The sequence below is a fragment of the Ambystoma mexicanum genome, chromosome 6q (genome assembly GCF_040938575.1).
Source record: "Ambystoma mexicanum isolate Mex_15411 chromosome 6q, UKY_AmexF1_1, whole genome shotgun sequence".
Classification (NCBI taxonomy): Eukaryota; Metazoa; Chordata; class Amphibia; order Caudata; family Ambystomatidae; genus Ambystoma; species Ambystoma mexicanum.
Window position 1 is genome coordinate 1,552,373,778 of NC_090937.1, and position 12,344 is coordinate 1,552,386,121.

Below are 12,344 nucleotides of genomic sequence, written 5' to 3' on the forward strand. Positions count from 1 at the left end.
TTGGGCTTTTATAGCGTTTAAAGTCAACAAATTAATGTTGGTGCCCATGCCAGCCATGAATCCTGTTTGATTTGTGTCGCGATGTTGATTAATTCCTGTCCAGGTATTAAAATTGCGAAGGACCAGTTTTGTGAAGATTTTACCAGGGGCGTCCAACAACGCAAACGGTCGATAATTTCCCGGGACAGTTCGGTCACCCTTTTTAAATACTGGAATTATTATTGATGTCTTCCAAGAAGGTGGAATGACTTGAGTGATCAAGATGTCTCGAAAAATCATGGACAAAATGTGAGCCCATCTGGATGAATGTGTCTTAAACATATAGTTTGATAAGCCATCAGGACCCTCGGCTCTCGAGGAGCTTAGTTTCTTAATGATGTTGTGAATAACTTCTTCTGAGGCTTCTCATTTCCAAGATTCTTTAGATAACAAAGTATACTTGAAATTTGCATATTGGGGATCAGCATATAGGGTGGAGAAATGCTTGATCCACACTTGCTCAGGGACGCCGTTAAGTTGTGCATCTGCTTGCTGGTGGCAGGTGTGGTTGTTCAAAAGAGACCACATGCTCGCTGAGTTTTTATTTCGCATGGCATAGGCCATAACTTCGCTATCATGTTGAAAGAGTATGGATTTTTGGCCACACAGCCAGTTCTTATATCGACATTTAGCTGTCTTTAAGGCCTGCCACTTACTGGCAGAGTCAGACTGTAGGATTTGCCTTATGATCATTCTAAACTCTGCCTTCTTTTTAGAGATGATAGCATCAAAGACATGAGTGTGTTTGACAACATTGGTCTGGGGAATGACTACCATTTGAGCAAATGTCTGTAACACATCAGGGTATTCATTAGCACCATGATGATAGGATTTAACCGCAATTAATTGCTCAAATTGGTACAAAGAACTCGCTGACCATTTTAAGCGAGTGCGAGAGTTATTAACTATCAAGTTTTTGATGTTATATCGATCTCGGCATGAAGACAGAGGTTTCAATTTAAGCTGAAGAATCAGCATGCAGTGATCACTATTTGGATGATCTTTTACAGTGAAGAGTTCAGTAGATGAACTTAAGTTGGAGTCAACATATATGTAGTCAATGACACTGTTTGTCTGTCCACGATGCCATGTGTAATGTGGGGGGACATCGCCCTTTACTGAGCCATTAACCATGTGGTAGTTACGTTCGTTCATGATACATAGCCATTTGTGAACCCCTTTGCTTTGTGGACCCACTTTCAAGCAATTAAGATTTAGATCACCTAGGATAATGGTGTGGGTGATCATTTTATCCATTAGAATAATATGAAACATCTCAAGGAGGCCCTCTAAAAAGATATCATCAGACATGCTATTCAGGTTACGATAGATATTAACTAAGCCAAAAATCAAATTGTTATTTGAGATTCGAACTAGTTGGATATGTGCTCCAACAGAAGCCCATGGAGCAATTGAGAAGCCATTTGTAATATTGACTGCCACAAGGAGGCCTGAGGAGGGTCTACCTCCAGTCGGAATGGCTGGAATAAGGGCCATTTCATAATTGTCCCATAGGGGTGGTATCATAAGCCAGATTTCTTGCAACGCTATGATGTGATGATGAGCAAAATGATCACCAAATGAGACAGTTAAATGCTTATGCCCCCTGGTATTCCAACTTACAACACTTATTTGACTTGAATTATCACTTTTTAATGGTTATTGTCTTGAGGATTCAAATGGCGAGGCTTCCCTAGAGTCACTGCGTTTACCTTGATAGATTTTCAGTATCGCAATTGAACTTTTGGAAGTTGTGTGAGCAATTTCTGGGTCTTCTGCCAATAAGAATCCCATGTCAAAAAGAACCATTTTATTATGCCAGATCGATTGAAAAACAATCCCTGATGGGATCCAGAGTCGTACTATTGTAAGTGGTGAATCAGTAAGAAATTCTACTTGATCAATATCATCTGTCGTAATATTATATAATTCTTCTATATCCCCAAATATGTTTAGGACACTCCTTCGATTGAGGTCATATATCGGATGGTTGCCTTCTCTACATTTGAGAATTAAAGTGTGGAATTTAGCCCTTTGTGGGTGAGTGTGCCGTGATTGCAATCGTTTTTCAGTTTTACCTGATGTCCATTTCTCATTATTAAAGGCAGTAGAGAAATCAACATTCTTTCTCTGTCTAGGAGTTGGGGCATCATGAGGAGCTACTCTGAGAGGCTGAGAGTGTGTGCCAAACTTATGTTGGTTACAGCTTTGTTCAACACTATGGGGGGCAGAAACAGATTTGAAGGGAACAGCTGTATCCACCGTTTTGGTCGATAAATATTCATCAACTCTTTTTTTGAGTTCATCCGTGAGGATTTGTTGCATCGGGACATTCAGGGAAGAGGTTGTTTGTGGCAAAGGTGCAAAGGAGACTGATTTAGATGATGGAATGGATGCAGGGGGGACTTGCAATGGTATATGAGTTTGTAAACAGATACAGGAACTATGGGATTCTGTCTATAAACAGACGTACTAAGCTTGGCTGTAGGAAAAAATGGAGCAGAAGAGTTTTGTGATTTACATAAGGCATTCACCAATTCAGTTAAAGATGACATAGGGACACTGGATGCATTTTGACTCTCTAAAGAGGGCAATTTTGGACAGGACTGTGCAGTTGCTTCTTTGGACATTAACTGTTCATCCCTCACAGGGGACAAAACACTGGTGGGGTGATTGTCTCCTGCAGAAGAAGATTTACCAAGCGCTTTAAAAAAAGTGGACAGTGTGCTTTTTTGAGTTCTTGCGCCAAACATGTTTTTTGTTTTTTTGATGGGTATCAATATTTTCTTGGTATTCTTTCTACATTTAGGATTTCTACTTGTAGATTTAGGCTGCTGAATGAGACCCTGATTACTACTCAATGTGGGTTGGGGGATTGATGTTATCCAAATCTGGTTACCCGTTGTTTGACTCATAGGTTCTGTAACTGCCGGTTGACTCGTGGGATGAAACTGAGTAGGCTCAAGACCTATGATGCCCGATATAAGTGGAAGTGGACATGGGGCTAACACAGCAGGCACAATCTGTACTACAGATGGTGTTGGTAATGGGGCAGAACAAAGGGTTTCATTGTGTGGGAACACAACACCAGGTAGCATGAGAACAGATTCTTCAATTTTTTCAGTACTTTGAGACACTTTGCTGAGTTGTTGCATGGAGAACCATTTCATTAATTCCTCAAATTGGTTGGATTGCTGGGTTACTTTAGTATCCAATGTTTCAAATAGTTTGCATAAACTAAAGATAGCAGTATTAATTCCCGTTAGAGCGGGTTGGATCATGAGCAACGTATGAACGGCATCATCAGCAACATACGGTCTGATGGGCCGTGGAGTAGGTAATGCAAAAGACTTGAGCATAAGAATATCATTACCTGTGGGGATGTCCCTGGGTAGAGAAGGTACTGATGACACACTAGGGGTACAATTGTGCTCTCCAGAACTAACAGGTGAATCACCTGTACTATCATGAATCGATATAACAACGGAATCTGATGAAAGGTCTGGAAAAGCAATTGGGGAAATCGACAAATTTGGATGATACATTAAGGGACAATTTTTAGTCGATTCCACCATGGTCAAATCAGAAATAGGCCGATTATTAGATTGTCTCAATAAGGTTCGAGACGGGGTGCTAATTTTTCCTACAGTTATAGGTGAAGGCGTGCTTGTCTCATGAAATGATAGGTTAGCCGGAACCACCGGCGAGACCAAACTCTTATTATCGTGTACAGCATTAAACGGAAAATGAGTTTGTCCATGTAGAGACCTGGGGGTAACAGACATAGCTGTAAAGAAAGATTGGGGTATGGCAGAGTTAGGATGGCCAGGAAGAACAGATTGAGGCAATGGAGCCAGAATCAATGGTATAATAGGTGGCATGTTGGTGGTAAGCTTGTAAGACTTAAATGACGGCATGCATAGAGTTTTACAATCAAATCAATGACCAAACGAATAGTAGATAATGTATAAAAAACACTAAAATCCGGAATGAGCAAAAATAGATAAAATAACACAACAAATACAATTTGAAACGCTATCATAAAATACAATAAATATGAATCTCTTTAGAAAACAGACTGAATATACGAGCAAATATGTGAATTGCTAATACTATTTTAAAAGGTAAGTCAAGGAGAGTCTACCAATGATCTGCAGAGTTGTTATGGTACTCCAGTAATAGGGTAAGGAACGCCCGACAGCTCAAGGAGCGGCACGAGTCCGACTCTCCCCCCTTACTCTATTTACTAATGTATTATTTGGAGGTGCAAGAGCGTAGAACCTTGCACTGCAGTACTCACAGGGCCGTTGAACAAGGACAAGTCACAACCAAACAGCAAAACAGCGGTTCCAGCCCTTTCTGCTTCCAGGGCTTAACGCCGCAAGGGTGGCTGGGTGCTGAATTTCAAGATGAGTCCTGTCACGTGATAGGTCACGTGTTCCGCCAAAGCTCCGCCCCCTTGAGGAAGCGGCAAGCAGCAAGAGCAAAGCTTGCAATGCTGCTTTGAAGAAAAGCTCGTAGTGCACAGGAAGGAATGTTCACGTGAGTAAGAGCACCGTCACAATAGCAAGGAATACGCCGCTCGGGCGGCTGGGCGCTGAATTTCAAGATGAGTCCTGTCACGTGATAGGTCACGTGTTCCGCCAAAGCTCCGCTCCCTTCAGGAAGCGGCGAGCAGCAAGAGCAAAGCTCGCAATGCTGCTTTGAAGAAAAGCTCGTAGTGCACAGGAAGGAATGTTCACGTGAGTAAGAGCACCGTCACAATAGCAAGGTATTCTTGAATGTATGTCCTTCTAGAATCTGTGTGTTCTGCGCTTTGAATGTTCCCCCTTTATAGGCCGGCTGACATCAGAGTATTTTTTACTATGTGGGCTGAACTACGCTAGACATACCTCTAAATTGGATAGGTCAAGCTGTAATGGTGCCTCCTCCCTGTAAGCAGATCGGACTGAAGGAGGTGACTCAGTTTTTAGGGTGAGTGTTTTATGATGTACTTTTGTTTCACCAAGTTACTTTTGACAAATAAAGTTATTGAGCAACAAACTTTTTTTAACACATGTCATCAGCAGGAAAATTAAATAGGCAGACTCCATATTTTACAAGAAAATGCTGATCGAGCTCCCAAGACAGTGTGATGCTGTTTAGTCATTCTGGCAATCTTTCGCCATTTCCATGGAAAGCATCCAACCTAAATTTTGACAATTGTGTACACATATACATATTATCACTGGGCATATTTTCTTTAAATTACAAAACCGTACCATGTACGCTTTTTTCGGAAATGAAATTTTCCTGACATTTTCCTCCCCAACATGCTAGCAAAACCTACAATGTCTTATTTTAATGGCACAAAAATAACATTTAAACATTCATAATTTCACAATGCCGTTTCTTTCGATTATTGAAATAAATGTCATGGTCTGAACAGTCTCTGAAATCAGCAGGTCTGGCTTTGTTTCCAAATATGGGCAGTCTCTCCCACCCCCAGCCACATGTCAGGCTCTAGTCAGCTTAGCCCAGGTTTGCCATGGATTCGCCTTTGATCTTAGTCAGTTGAAACTGAGGGGAGGTGTCACCGGGAATGTACACCTCTGTGCCAGGGCAGTCCTTTGTGTCCTGCAGCAACAATGCCGCTCCGTCTGACGAAGGTGCTAGATTCTCCACCTTGGCCCATTCATAGTTTGTGGGGGAGATTCCTTTCCCAGGAAAGCTTAGTGCCATTGAGTTTCCTGGCCAGGCCCCTTTATTCTCATGTTTTCAAACACACACTATTTTTCTTTTTTTTTCTTACTTTCTTTCACAAAACCCAAGCCTTTTGTCAAAATATGTACATTTTTAAAGCAAACCCCCATCTCCCATCACATTTCTATGCAAGCACAAGGCCTCATTTTAACCTTTCACTTTCAAAAGACATTTCTTGCTTGGCAAAGGCACCATTTCACATGTAGGTTAATTTCTCTTGCATGTCACCTTACAGATGTGGTGTTTCCTTGCATCTATATTCTGAATCCTTCCATAGTCCTAGTCAATTTCTAATACACAGGAATCTGTTCAAGTAAAGGGTTTTTTGAAACTGACATCAAGCAAAATGAGAAGGAGATTTTTGTGAAGAGTTTCGGCTGTGTTAGATTGTTGCAAAAGTAAAACATTTGCTGTGCAGCCTGGAGTGAGTTTCTCTGTTAGGTCACAGATTTCATAGAATAAAATAGTGCTGAAAAATGGGAGCAAGCGTGCAAAACGTGCACAAGCACCCATTTGTTGATTCATGGAACAGATAGCACGTGGCTTAATGGAGACTTGCGCTGAATCAGCACGGGTCCAACGCATCACTGCGACACCACAAATGCATTGCGCGAGACGCCCAGCGAAGGCACATACCATCTAATGCAGTCACCTAAAAAGGGGGCAGAACGCATGGAATGGGAAACAACAAGCGTAAATGTGGGCATTACATGGGAAGTACCACAGTAAAATACTTGCAACGCCCAGATGCGCGCTAACAACACGTATTTATGGAATTGCACAGGGTTCTACTGCGTGCAGAAAAAGACCCGCTAATCCGGAAACACGTCCGCCAAGCGAAAGCAGGCGTAATCGTCACTGCGCATCAAAACCAATGCATAAAAAGGGCACACAAAAACCAACACGCAATACAGCTACAGCGAATGTCTCATTTTTCGCAGCTGTGATCGTGGGACACCGCAAGAGGAGGAGGATAGCCAGGGCATGCATTTTTTACCCAGCACCAGCCTTTTGGAATGCCTGATGACCAGGTCTATGACAGGTATACGTTTCCACCCCATATCATATTATACCTGGTCACAAAGTGGGAAGATGATCTCACATCAAACACCCTGTGCTCCCAAGCACTGAGCCCCTTGGAAAAGTTGCTCAATGTACTGCATTTTTTGGCCACTCGGTCTTTTCAGCAGACAACTGCCATAGTCGGGGGCATTTCACAGGCCACGCAGTCAGGCTGCCTACACCAGGTGTTGGCAATCATGACTGCACATCCCTCAGTCCGCAGGCACATATACATACCCAGAACACCCGCAGAAAGGCAGGCCGTGTTCCAGGACTTTTACAGGGTGTCGCAATTCCCTAAAGTGCTTGGTGCCATCGATTGCACCCATGTGGCCCTACGTCCACCTAGCGTCAGAGAGCACATCTATCGCAATTGCAAGCACTGGTATCCCATCAACTTGCATGTTGTATGTGATGCCAAGGGAACTATCACCTCTGTATGTGCACCCATGATAGTTTCATATTCAGATTGTCACCTCTACAGTGGGCCCTGGAAGCTGGGAGGCATGGCAACACATGGCTCATTGGTGAGTACAAATGGCTCTGAAAATGCATGCATGTCTCACACAGACAAAACCACACCACTGACAACCCATCTCACCTCTACAGGGGACAGTGCCTACCCTCTGAGCACCTACATTATGACGCCAATACGGAACCCCAACAAACCACCCCAGGTAAGATAAAATGCAGCCCGTATTGCAACTAGGAGCATAGTGGAGAGCACATTCGGAGTGCTAAAGTCATGCTTTCCCTCCCTTGACCACTCTGGTGGTGAGCTACTATATGTGCCACCAGTAGTGTGCAGGATCATTGTGGCAGCATGTGTTCTGCACAATGTTGCAAGACGGCATGGCGTACCAGTGGATATGGTGGTGCCCCCACATCCCAAAAAACATGCATGGCGGCTGCGCATGGGAGGGGAAAGGGCACATGGCGAGGCTGCCCAAACCCAGCTTGTGGCACCATTTTTCACCTAAAATCCAAGCCCTGCGGAGTGCACACAGGCCTGGCACATTCCAGGTGACAATCCCTGATGACAAAGGGACAATCATCTGTCCCAACCTTAACACCCTGAGAATCTGTCCTCGGAAGTGCTACATTGGCCCTCATTACAACTGAGGTGCTAAGTGCACCAACTTTACCACCATGGTGTAAACTACGTTTACACCATGGTGGATGGCGGATTTACCGCCCCATTACAAGGTGAGTGGGGCGGTAAATCCCCATTTCCCATTTTCCCTTCCCCATTCCCATTTTTGCCCCATAGGGCATAATGGGAGTGGGGAAGGCGCTAATTACGGCACCGTAAATTACGGTGCCGTAATTAGCACCAAGGTGCCTTAGCACCATGGAACTTAACGCCTGCAAAAAGCAGGCGTTAAGGTGGGAATCAGGCGTTAAGGGTTAACGGTGGCGTTAACCCTTAACGCCTGAGTTGTAATGAGGGCCATTGTGTGCATCCCTTAGTACTAAATGTATCTAAATCTGGTGTGCACAAAAGGAACACATGGAAGATGGAGTATGCCAGAAACAGCATGACAAATTACACATCTAAATGCCTTTATGTCACATAAACCCTACCGCACTTCAGGTCACCTGCTTGACACACCATGCCATGGCATGCAATGTCTAAACAGAGAAATAATTGGCCAACACATAACGTTACTGTCAAAAGCGTGCAACGAACAACCTAAAAAGTCCAGAAACAACTCACCCATCAATATAATCATGTACACAGGAACATCAATTGGCCAGTACACCAAACCAGAAACACCGGACCCAATAGTTAATCTGTCTGACCGTGACCATACCCAAATTCACATGTGCCTCAATGTGTCGTGACTTGCACATGCCACCCTTCTAAATGGCACCCTTCTAAATTTGTGTGGCACTGCTAACCAAAGGGGGCCTTTGAAGGGAATACAGCATGAAGGCTAACAACAATTGAGACAGTCAAGGCAATACATGAAGATGGAACATGAACAATGGCTGCATCTCAATGTACGAACATAAAAGGATGGCAACCATACACTGGACAAACAATCATGAATCCCACAGGTCAGACCTGAGACTGCCCACAGATAGAATGGAAGCCCAATGCCACTGTTTAAGTTACTTTCACATGCTGCACTCCTAGCAAGCCCATGGAATGGAGAAACAGGAGTGGCATATGATTCTGGACCCAAGGCACAAACACCAACACGAGACAAGCCTTTATGGGACCAGCTGGAACCTACAGTGGATGCCCTCGGCTGCCACACAAAGCAACACACTGTCAAATAAATGCACAATAGACAAAAAAACTAATTTAAAAAATCCAAAATGCCCATAGGGGACCGGGGGAGTGGCCACCCAGGAGGGAGGAGGTACAGGGCGCACATCAACACCCACATGTGTGGATGTTATAAAAGAACCCTCCATGGGTTAATGGGCCACACGGCTATGATGGAGTGGGAGACCCGTTGCTGCTGTCGCCACCCTCTGGTGCTATATCAGAATGTGGTAATCGAAAGGGAGGATAACTACGCATAGCCCTAGTCTGGTCCTCCATGGCAGTGGCCATGCAGGAGTGAGATGCTTGCATCTGCAACATGATGGCCTGGAGGTCTCCATGCAACACCTCATGGGATGCACGCAGTTCCTCCGTGATGGTACGAGTCATCAGTTGCATCTGCTGTTCTGACCGTCTACTGCTGGCTGCCTCGAGTGCAGCCAGTGTAGTCCTAAAGGACCTATATTCTGACCTCAGGGCTTCCCTGTTGGCCCAACCCTCTGCAGCCAAGGATGCACACAGAGCCCTCAGTACTGCCCGTCGGCTCCTGTTGTTGGCCACCATATTCAGCCTGGGTGAGTGGCATGTGGACCGCAATACCTGCTGCTGGTGCTCCACCTGTCTTGCTGGGTAGCCACCCTATCCATGCCCTGAGCCTACATCTCATGTGAAGCAGCCTGTTGTTGTGCAACAGCATACATGGACTGCTCCCACAAAGTATCGCCAGCTAATACACAGCCACATGTTGGCGGACCCCACGCCTGCCTAGGCCAAGGGTGCCTGGCCCTTGGTGTGATGACACCGTCTGTGGCTGCAGGACTGCATCCCTCCCTTGATCTGCTGCCCCAGGACCAGGAGTCAATACTGTGGAGCATGACCCTGCTACCGTAACCACCACAGATGGACGTCCAGACACTGACTGGCCCTGTGAGCGGTCCTCCCCCCCTCCAGACGTTTGGGATGCAACAACACCCACAGTCGATACACTCACCTGCGACACCACAGAGGTATCCATACCTGATTCACCACCGCAGCCTAAGGCTTCCTCGGAGGCGGACTCAGACTGAGTCTGGGCCAGGATGGCCTGTAGCACCAGTGGAACTTCATGGTCTACCACACCATATCCTCCACTGGTGGTTGGTCGTGGCTCGCTACCCTGTTCCCCCTCCACCTCCTCCTCTGCATCCAGTGCTTCATCACCTGCACATGCACAGCAAGAAAATGAAGAGCCATGTAAATACCATAGATCGCACACATAGGCATCACAATGTCGTCATGTAACATATCAACCTGCCATGTCACAAACCCACGCACCTACGCAGTGTCTATGCATGTGAAGGCTAGCATGAATGCAGCCATGGACCTGTGTAGAAGGGCTAAATACAACCTGTAGTGCATGGTGCATAGCGCCTGGTACCCACATAAGCACCTGAATGGTGTAGTTCATCCACCAACATCACAGATGCAAAAACACATATGCCACGTACCATAGCCATGCCTGATCTGTAATACTGCATCAGATGTGACTTGCTGACTACTGTCCCAGAGCCATGTACAATGGATGTGACATGACATGTAAATCACAAGCTGTCACATGGTGCAACGATGCAAGGGTGGTGGAATGGAGTGAAGCCAGACACACCCATCCCATGTGGCCAGCTCACATTGACATCACACAAGTAAATAGGCATGGTGAAGGTGAGACCTACGGTTGGAAATGGGAGTAGGCAGTGCAGTACATGGGAATGGCATACCAAATAAATACTACTACATTATCATCAATGAAAATGATGTGTGGTGGTGGAAGTGTGTGTGCAGACATCAGCTGTCAATAGCTGCTAGAGGGTTGTAGGGATACAGTTAACATCCACCGTGTGTGGAGTATGGCAGGGAGGCAGTGCATGGGTACAACTGGTGGCTCAGAGGCCCGTGTCGGAAATCATAGTGTGGGCAGGTGACTAGTGCATTCTGTCAGTCATCCAGAGCAGGGGAGAGGAGGTAGAGAAAGCAGAACACACGAGGAAGGATCATAAGAGCCCCCAGACCTAGAGAATGTTCAACTCCAGTGCCCTTGAGGCAGGGTGGCTGTAGCAGAGAGAGGCCCCAGCCGAAGATAGACATTAACCACCAACTAATTGCTCTGAGAAGTAACTGACCCTGAGGGAGTAGGAAAGGGATGATCAAATACCATGAGAAGGAAGCAAATTGGGAAGATGGAGTTGAAGGAACTGCAGCACCAGGAGCCATAAGGCCCTGTGGACAATGAAGAGCGATTGACAATGAACAGTCATAGCCACTGGGAGCCCGTGTCATCATCACAGTCCTAGGGAGACACAAAACCTGGCACCGGGACCAAAGGACACTCACCACTGTCCAGGTCAGGATGAGTTGCAGAGGGAAGAGAGTAGAAGCACAGAAACTGGGTATAGGCCATTGCAGTACCCCCACCATAAGTATGACCAGTCCTCTAGAGACACTAAGCTACTGGGGGATCAGGGGAAAGGAGGAATCCCCATGAGGAGGTGCAGCTGGCAGGGTGACCCATAATAGATGTGCAGAGAGAAGGCCAGTGTGGAGTGCAAGATTGTCACAGGCTATCCGCCACACAGGTTGGAGCAGGAAGAGGGCCAAGAGAGCCTGGACAGAGTGACATGGAAGGAGTGACCAGGTGGGGTGATTGGGTTTGTCACGGTGTGCAGCACATTCTGCGTATGCAGTCTGCAGGTCAAAAAGCATGTGCCAGTCCACCATGACATGGTTCACCAATTGCAGTAATGCAAATGCAGCCAGAACTGCCAGACAACCAACATACTTCATCCAAGCAAAATACACATGACCTGTACACACATGCATCACCATTTGCCAAAAATTCCCTCATAGATTGGCAGGTCTCACCACGCCTTGGGCCTGCTCCACATCAATGATAGCACCTATGATCTCCTCCTGTGGAGTGAGTTCTTCGTCCTCTTCTGGTAACTCACCTCCAGTCACCAGAGTAGAGGCATAGTTGGCACCCATCTTACCTTTGGATCGGCGCCGCATGTCATACTAACGCTTCATTGCATCAGTAGCTGAGCGAATCTCATGGCCCAAGGCGTTAATAAGGTCAGCGACATACTGCCAGTGGGCCATTGTCTGGGCAGGTATATGTGTGCTCCCTGCCTGCACAAGCATGTCGTGTTGGTATACCTGCATGTAGTTCACAAGGACCTGGAGCTCCTCATCA